This window comes from Physeter macrocephalus, chromosome 9 (assembly GCF_002837175.3).
Source record: "Physeter macrocephalus isolate SW-GA chromosome 9, ASM283717v5, whole genome shotgun sequence".
In the NCBI taxonomy this organism is placed as follows: domain Eukaryota; kingdom Metazoa; phylum Chordata; class Mammalia; order Artiodactyla; family Physeteridae; genus Physeter; species Physeter macrocephalus.
This window is the reverse complement of record NC_041222.1, coordinates 81,570,936-81,580,311: the sequence shown is the minus strand read 5'-3', so window position 1 is coordinate 81,580,311 and position 9,376 is coordinate 81,570,936.

The window sequence follows — 9,376 nt, the reverse complement described above, 5'->3', positions numbered from 1 at the left end:
CTGGCTACCACAGTGCTTTATATCCTCAAGGCACTCATGCCAATAGAAGAGTTTTTTATTCTCTCAAAATTCCTACTATTAAAATGTTGGTCTTGGTTGTAACTTTAATCAAGCCTGAATAAAATAATTTATTTTAGAACTTTTAAATTCTACATTTATTCTGGATCCTTCCAGTTGTGAGCAACAGAAAACCTATAATTAAAACAAAGGATTTGTTGGCGCAAGAAAAAAGTCCATGATTGAATCAGGCATAGCTGGGTCAGAGATAAACCATACCAGGACCTCACCTCTCTCTCTGCCTCTTGCCATCTCTTTGCTATATTTTCTTCTGTATTGGCTTTCCTTTTATCAGTTTCACTTTGTAGATGGTCCCAGTAGTACCATATTTAAGCCCTTATAGTTGTAAGCCCAGCAGGAAAAGAAAGGGCCTTTCTGGCAACGTTAGCACAGGAATCCCAGAATTGAATCATTGGCCTTTCTTGGGTCATGAGTACACCTTTGAACCAGTTGCTATAGCGAAGGGCATTTGGTTCTCTGATCAGCCAGCCTAGTTCACCAGGTCAAGCTGGAGTCAGCCCCTTCAACCGGGGCTGAGTGGAGGGAGTAAGTCCCCAAGGAAAATAAGGTTTCCAATACCAGCAGATAGGAATGGATGGCCGGGTAGGTAACAAACAGAATTTCCCACAAGTGATGATTAGCATGAACATGTTATTTGGCACCCCTCTTGTAGTATTGGATTGTTGTGCCCTGCATTATAATTCTTTCTCCTTACTTCTCCTCCCTAAGACCAGAAATCATATCTCATTCATTTTTCTGTCCCCTCCTTCCCTTCTTTTTGGCTTCATCTTCAGTGCCTGCAAAAGTGCTTTTCATCCAGGAGATATTTGTTGTGTGAATAAATGAGTTTCTTTTTTTTTTTTTTTTTTGCGGTATGCGGGCCTCTCACTGTTGTGGCCTCTCCCATTGCGAAGCACAGGCTCTGGACGCACAGGCTCAGCGGCCATGGCTCACGGGCCTAGCTGCTCCGCAGCATGTGGGATCTTCCTGGATCGGGGCACAAACCCATGTCCCCTGCATCGGCAGGGGGACTCTCAACCACTGCGCCACCAGGGAAGCCCATGAGTTTCTTCTTTGTATGCATGTGCTCCTGACAATTTTGCATGTGTTACAAACAAAGTAAAAATGCAACAAATGAATTAATGTGTGTAAGTTAATTAATACATCTACATGATTAAATGGATGTGATACTGTTTCTTTTTTCTGAAAGATTCATTATTCTACACATTTGCTAATAATCATAGCTGAATTTTATATAGGGCTTACTAGGTGCTAGCCATAATTCTACGCATTTTCTGTTTGTTTAGTCCTTACAACAACCTGAAGAGGTAGATGCTTCTACTGTCCCCGTGTTACAGTGCCATGAGATGAGTGCCTCAGTAAGTGGTAGAGCTGAGATCATGAACTTGAGTCTACACTCCTAACCATAATGCTTTCCTGCTAAGTATTGAGCTAACAGCTTTGGTGTGAGCAGGACATGGCTTCTCTCCTTAAAGAGCTATGCAAGGTGGGGGCAGACATTGTGCACATAAGGCACAGTTCTCAGAAGAGACCTAAGGGTCTGTAATTATATCACCAATAGAATTATGTTAGGGAATGCTCACTGAGACCCTAGTGGGGGAAATGGTATACTTAGATCCCTAAAAATATAATTTTGTGGAATGAAAGCTATAGTATGTTCATGCTAAGTTTGAATTGACTAAGATGTTGAAATAGGGCTGCTCTTCTGCTTAGATTATATTTCAGAAATGTATTAAAAATAAGCTCACATCTAACTCTCTAAGGATGATCTGTGGGCCAGCAACTGCAAATCACCCAGGAGCTTTTTAGAAATGCACAATCTCAGGCCCACCACAGAGCTACTGAATCTGAATCTGCATTTTACAATATCCCTAAGAAATGTCTGTGCACAGTAGAATTGGGGAAGCACTAAGCTAAAGTAAAAATACAAAGTCAGCAATGGGATCTGTTAGTACCACCTCATGGAACTAACATTTGTTGTTGACTAGTTTAGTCTTATCTGGCAGCTGGTGAGTTTGAGGTGCTCAGCCTGGGACCCAGGCACACAATGAAAAAGTCTGACCACCAACGAAGGACAGAGATCCTGCACCAGCAGAGGCTCGGACCACCTCTTCCACTGCAAAGTCCTCTAGCTACATGTCCTTTGATTTGATGAACTTAATGCCTTTACACAAGGTTAAGGGGAATGAATAGGGAAAGGCTCTAGAAAGGAGGGCTTTGATGAATGATTAAGCCATTCCAGGGAGAATTACATGTGCAAAGACCTGTAGGTATAAAATTGGGAGCTTTGGATTAACTAGAATTTCTGTGTAGAATGGTAAAATATGGGACTATACCAACAAGGAAGGGCCATACCTTGAATTACTTTATGTGCCGTGGTAAGGAGTTTGGACTTTATCTTTTAAATTTAGGGTGTATCACCAGAGTTTTCTGAGGGCTGGGAGAAATAAACTTTATTGCTTGGGTGAAATTATACATGCTCACTGAAAGAAATTAAAACTATGAAAAACACAAAGAAAGTAAAACTCATCTGAAATACCACCACCCACAAATTATCACTGCTCACATTTTCTAAGCATCCTTCTAGTCTTCTTCATGCATGTAAACATACATGTAATTTTACATATCTGCTTTTTTCACTCAACAATGTCATAGACATAGTTCTGTGTCAATAAATACATCAATGTCATCATTTTAATGGCCATAAAATACTGAATGTGATCTGGGTCCAATCAAAAGACAGAAACATGCAGTAATTTAAACAGGGAAGCTTAACATAAAGAATTATTAACTTATGATAGGAGAGTAACTATAAGATTAGAAAAAGAATTCTAAAAGGTACCCTAGGACTGAGGAAGGGTATCCAAGGAAGGACAAAGTTGGAAGGGAGTTCAGACATCACTGAGGAAGGTGTTGGTTATAGCCCACTGGATGGTTGAGAAGTTTTCTGGGTCATAGATGGTCCACAATCACTGGGAAAGCAGCACCCCAGGGCCTAGGTGACTAAAGGCTTATGGGGTAGTGGGGTGCATAAAGGGAGTCAAGTGCCACTGTTGACACTGCTGGAACCAGAAGCTGGGGCAATCACACTCTGTAGGAACCCAGCACACTCCTGTGTATCGCTTGGGCTGAGGAGACTCTGGACACTGCATGGAACAAAGTTTGGCTGACTGGCCCATTAGATGGCTAGTCTTATGGGGCTCTAGTGTGTACAAACAGGAGGCAGAGAAGAGGGTGCCAGGAGCAGTCACCTGGGCTGAGACACAGGCCCATGCATTCTGAGGCTCCTGGCTAACTGTCCATGTTGACAGCTGGAAAGAGCAGAAGCCCAGCAAACAGTACAGAAAAAAACACTTGGAGTCAGTGGAGAAAAAGCATGCTCTGTAGGAGCCTGGTGACAATGTACCCCAGAACAAGGAAAAGAAAAGCTCTTTCTCTTCCAGTGTCCTTTCAGCACCTGCTACAACCAGAGTCTGACACCTTCCACTGGCAAAGGAAAATGATTTAAAGGACCTACATCCATTTTTGTGGAGCAGGCAATGAAGGATGAATTTGCAGATGTGAGATAATAAATCAATAACTAGCATACTACAGTGTACTGAATGAGTTTTCTATTAATGGGTATTTTGGTGTTTCCTATGCTTCACCATTTTCAATAATGCTGGCATGTAAGACTCTAGATACACATATTCTCACACTCAAGTAATTATTAGAAGAGAGTTTTAAATTGAGGAGATGGACATGAGCTTTATGTCCCATTCTCGGATTAGTCAATCAAAGCTACAGTTGGCTTATGGAAATGCTGTGGAAATCAGCTGCTACCTGGATCACTCAGAGGTGATGAGGGGCTTCCTCTAGAGTTGGCACAGCTACTTTTCTAAGAATCACTATAGCTACCAGAGAGAACTATTTAAGAAGTCTTCATACACCGAAGCCTCATCTCCCATCTCTAAATTGTCATCCAAGCCCAAGCTCTGAGCCATTCAGGCCTCTCCCAGTGTAACAGACCTCTGTCCTGCCACCCCTAGGACCACCAGAGCACTTTCAGCTCCTTCTTTTTCTTTAATTTTTTTTTAAAGAAGTGAGTTTTTGTTTGTTTGTTTATTAATTTATTTATTTTATTTATTTATTTTTGGCTGTGTTGGGTCTTCGTTGCTGCACGCGGGCTTTCTTTAGTTGCAGCGAGTGGGGGTTACTCTTTGTTGCAGTGAGCAGGCTTCTCATTGCGGTGGCTTCTCTTGTTGTGGAGCACAGGCTCTAGGTGTGTGTGCTTCAGCAGTTGTGGCACGCGGGCTCAGTAGTTGTGGCTCCCGGGCTCTAGAGCGCAGGCTCAGTAGTTGTGGCACTCGGGCTTAGTTGCTCCGCGGCACGTAGGATCTTCCCGGACCAGGGCTCGAACCCATGTCCCCTGCTTTGGCAGGCGGATTCTTAACCACTGTACCACCAGGGAAGCCCTCAGCTCCTTCTTTACTTGGCACCTGAGGAATCCATTTTTCCCTCTTAGGAGATTAGCTTATTCTCCTTGGGAATATTTTTAAATTTGTTGTATTAGACTCCACATTTATAGATGTTTATAAATAGAACTAAAAGCCCTCTAGGACCCAGTCTACTACATGGAAGGCTTGTCCTAATTTCCCCCACCCCCTGTACCCCCCAGTTCCTACTTAGAAATCCCTCAAATTCACCCTATTGGTGTTCACTTCTTGTAGACATACTTCAATACATTAATCAGCTGAGCAATCATATTATGACTGGGAATCCTTAGAAGGATCTTGAAAGATAGGTGTTATTATCACTATTTTAACCATGAGGAAATTATAGTGAAAAAACTAAAAGGTCTGTCTGACGTCACAGAGGTAACAAGTCGTAAAGATGGAATTTGAAACCAGCCCTCAAGTCCAAGTCCAAGCTGCTTTCATATTTTAGAAAAAATATAATTACCCCAAAGGGAAAAAGCCCAGTAGGTTTTCTATCTTCTATATTGGCTCAAAAAGGCTCACCCTACCCCATGGTTTCCCAAGACCCTTACAGAAGTCCCTGCCCTGCCTGTTCTGGCCCTGGTGGCTGGCTCTCCTCCAGCGGCTCTTCCTGTGGATATCTGAACACCTTTCCATACACCCACAGAGGTCTTTGCTTCTCAAAGTCACCGTCCTCTCTTTTGGAGTTCTCAGTCCTAGCCAGGGGTTACTGGCAAAGGGGCAGTGGTTCTTTCCGAGAGGATGGGCCCTTCCCTTGTAGAGTATTTCCCAGAGACTTTATGCTGCCTGAGACTATTAACAAGCAGTGAAGATTTGACCAGATTTTATTGAGCATCAGCTGTGTGTCAGGCCTGCCATGAGACAGAAGTGCAGGGTGTGGATTCTGCCACCTTTGTCTTTGATTATTCATCCCAAAGGTTTTGGTCATCCTTTATTTTTGTTTTTCATACATACTTTTTTCTGATTATAAATTTATGGACACAGAAAATTTATAAAACTCAAACATCACCAAAATATGTGACAAAAATTCTCATAATTTGTCCATCAACCTCCCACCCTTTTCCAAAAAAATTCTTTATTAGATGTATGTAAGTCAAATTATTATGCTGTACACCTTAAACTTACACCGTGCTGTATGTCAGTTATATCTCAATAAAACTGGAAAAAAATTTAAAAACAAAAACAAAAACATGAAAAGGGAGTTCCCTGGTGGCCTAATGGTCAGGAATCCGGGGTTTCACTGTCATGGCCCAGGTTTAGTGCCTGGCTGGGGAACTGAGATCCCATGTGCCATGCAGCACAGCCGAAAAAATAATTTTTTTTTAATGGTAATAAATAAAGAGTGCAGGAAGAAACTTTTGGAGGTGATGGGTATGTTAATGGCATAGATGTGGTGATGGAGTCATGGGTGTATACTTCTCTCTGAACTCATCACATTTTTATATTAAATCTGTACAACTTTTTCTATGTCAATCGTACCTCAAAAAAATGGTTTAACAAGTGAAATAAAATGAGTGGAAAAAATCATTATTAACAGTTCAGCATTCTTTTGTATTTTAAAAAATTTTAGTAGACAGTTTTTTTCGTATGGTTTTTATTCTTCAATTTGTTAATATGGTGTATCACATCAATTGATTTGCATATATTGAAGAATACTTGCATCCCTGGGATAAATTCCACTTGATCATGGTGTATGATCCTTTTAATGTGTTGTTGGATTCCGTTTGCTAGTATTTTGTTGAGGATTTTTGCATCTATATTCATGAGTGGTATTGGTCTGTAATTTTCTTTTTTTGTTGTATCTTTGTCTGGTTTTGGTATCAGGGTGATGGTGGCCTCATAGAATGAGTTTGGGAGTGTTCCTCCCTCTGACATATTTTGGAAGAGTTTGAGAAGGATAGGTGTTAACTCTTCTCTAAATGTTTGATAGAATTCACCTGTGAAGCCATCTGGTCCTGGACTTTTGTTTGTTGGAAGATTTTTCATCACAGTTTCAATTTCATTACTTGTGATTGGTCTGTTCATATTTTCTGTGTCTTCCTGGTTCTGTCTTGGAAGGTTATACCTTTCTAAGAATTTGTCCATTTCTTCCAGGTTGTCCATTTTATTGGCATAGAGTTGCTTGTAGTAGTCTCTTAGGATGCTTTGTATTTCTGCGGTGTCTGTTGTAACTTCTCCTTTTTCATTTATAATTTTATTGATTTGAGTCCTCTCCCTCTTTTTCCTGACGAGTCTGGCTAATGGTTTATCGATTTCATTTATCTTCTCAAAGAACCATCTTTTAGTTTTATTGATCTTTGCTATTGTTTTCTTTGTTTCTATTATATTTATTTCTGCTCTGATCTTTATGATTTCTTTCCTTCTACTAACTTTGGGTTTTGTATGTTCTTCTTTCTCTAGTTCCTTTAGGCGTAAGGTTAGATTGTTTATTTGAGATTTTTCTTATTTCTTGAGGTAGGCTTGTATTGCTATAAACTTCCCTCTTAGAACTGCTTTTGCTGCATCCCATAGGTTTTGGAACATCGTATTTTCATTGTAATTTGTCTCTAGGTTTTTTTTTTTTTTTTTGGCTGAGTTGGATCTTTGTTGCTGCACGTGGGCTTTCTCTAGTTGCAGTGAGTGGGGGCTACTCTTTGTTGTGGTGAGCGGGCTTCTCATTGCTGTGGCTTCTCTTGTTGCAGAGCATGGGCTCCAGGCGTGCAGGATTCAGTAGTTGTGGCTCATGGGCTCTAGAGTGCAGACTCAGTAGTTGTGGTGCATGGGCTTAGCTGCTCTGCAGCATGTGGGATCTTTCCAGACCAGGGCTCGAACCCATGTTCCCTGCATTGGCAGGCGGATCCTTAACCACTGCGCCAGCAGGGAAGCCCCTCTAGGTATTTTTTGATTTCCTCTTTGATTTCTTCAGGGATCTCTTGGTTATTTAGTAATGTATTGTTTAACCTCCATGTGTTTGTGTTTTTTCCTTTTTTTCCCCTGTAATGGATTTCTAATCTCATAGCGTTGTGGTCCGAAGAGATGCTTGATATGATTTCAATTTTCTTAAATTTACTGAGGCTTGATTTGTGACCCAAGATGTGATTTATCCTGGAGAATGTTCCGTGTGTACTTGAGAAGAAAGTGTAATCTTCTGTTTGGATGGAATGTCCTATAAATATCAATTAAATCTATCTGGTCTATTGTGTCATTTAAAGCTTGTGTTTCCTTATTAATTTTCTGTTTGGATGATCTGTCCATTGGTGTAAGTGAGGTGTTAAAGTCCCGCACTATTACTGTGTTACTGTCGATTTCCTCTTTTAGAGCTGTCACCAGTTGCCTTATGTATTGAGGTGCTCCTATGTTGGGTGCATATATATTTATAATTGTTATATCTTCTTCTTGGATTGAGCCCTTGATCATTATGTAGTATCCTTCCTTGTATCTTGTAACATTCTTTTTTTTAAAGTCTATTTTATCTGATATGAGTATTGCTACTCCCACTTCCTTTTGATTTCCATTTGAATGGAATATCTTTTTCCATCCCCTCACTTTCATTCTGTATGTGTCCCTAGGTCTGAAGTGGGTCTCTTGTAGACAGTATATATATGGGTCTTGTTTTTGTATCCATTCAGCGAGCCTGTGTCTTTTGGTTGGAGCATTTAATCCATTTATGTTTCAGGTAATTATCGATATGTATGTTCCTGTTAACATTTTCTTAATTGTCATGGGTTTGTTTTTGTAGGTCCTTTTCTTCTCTTGTGTTTCCCACTTAGAGAAGTTCATTTAGCATTTGTTGTATAGCTGGTTTGTCTGTAAAGCTTTTGATTTCTCCATCGAATCTGAATGAGATCCTTGCTGGGTAAAGTAATCTTGGTTGTAGGTTCTTCCCTTTCATCACTTTAAATATATCCTGCCACTCCCTTCTGGCTTGTAGAGTTTCTGCTGAGAAATCAGCTGTTAACCTATGGGAGTTCCCTTGTATGTTATTTGGCATTTTTCCCTTGTTGCTTTCAATAATTATTCTTTGTCTTTAATTTTTGTCAATTTGATTACTATGTGTCTCAGCACATTTCTCCTTGGGTTTATCCTGCCTGGGACTCTCCGCACTTCCTGGACTTGGGTGGCTATTTCCTTTTCCATGTTAGGGAAGTTTTTGACTATAATCTCTTCAAATATTTTCTCAGGTCCTTTCTCTCTCTCTTCTCCTTCTGGGGCCCCTATAATGCAAATATTGTTGCATTTAATCTTGTCCCAGAAGTCTCTTAGGCTGTCTTCATTTCTTTTCATTCCTTTTTCTTTATTCTGTTCTGTGGCAGTGAATTCCACCATTCTGTCTTCCAGGTCACTTATCCATTCTTCTGCCTCAGTTATTCTGCTATTGATTCCTTCTAGTGTATTTTTCATTTCAGTTATTGTGTTGTTCATCTCTGTTTGTTTGTTTGAATTCTTTTTCTGGAAGGTGTCCTATCTCCACTTCATTTAGTTGTTTTTCTGGGGTTTTATCTTGTTCCTTCATCTGGTACATAGCACTCTGCCTTTTCATCTTGTCTGTCTTTCTGTGAATGTGGTTTATGTTCCACAGGCTGCAGGATTGTAGTTCTTCTTGCTTCTGCTGTCTGCCATCTCATTAGACAATTTTTTAATAGCAATTTTAGATTCACAGCAAAATTGAGCAGAGGTACAGAGATTTCCCATATATTCCCTCCCCCAACCAAGCACAACCTCTACTACTGTCAAGATACCCCATTAGAGTGTTTTATTTGTTACACTGTAAATGCAGTGCACAAAATGTAGTCTATGAATCAGTGAACCTACATTGACACATCATTATCACCCAAAGTCCA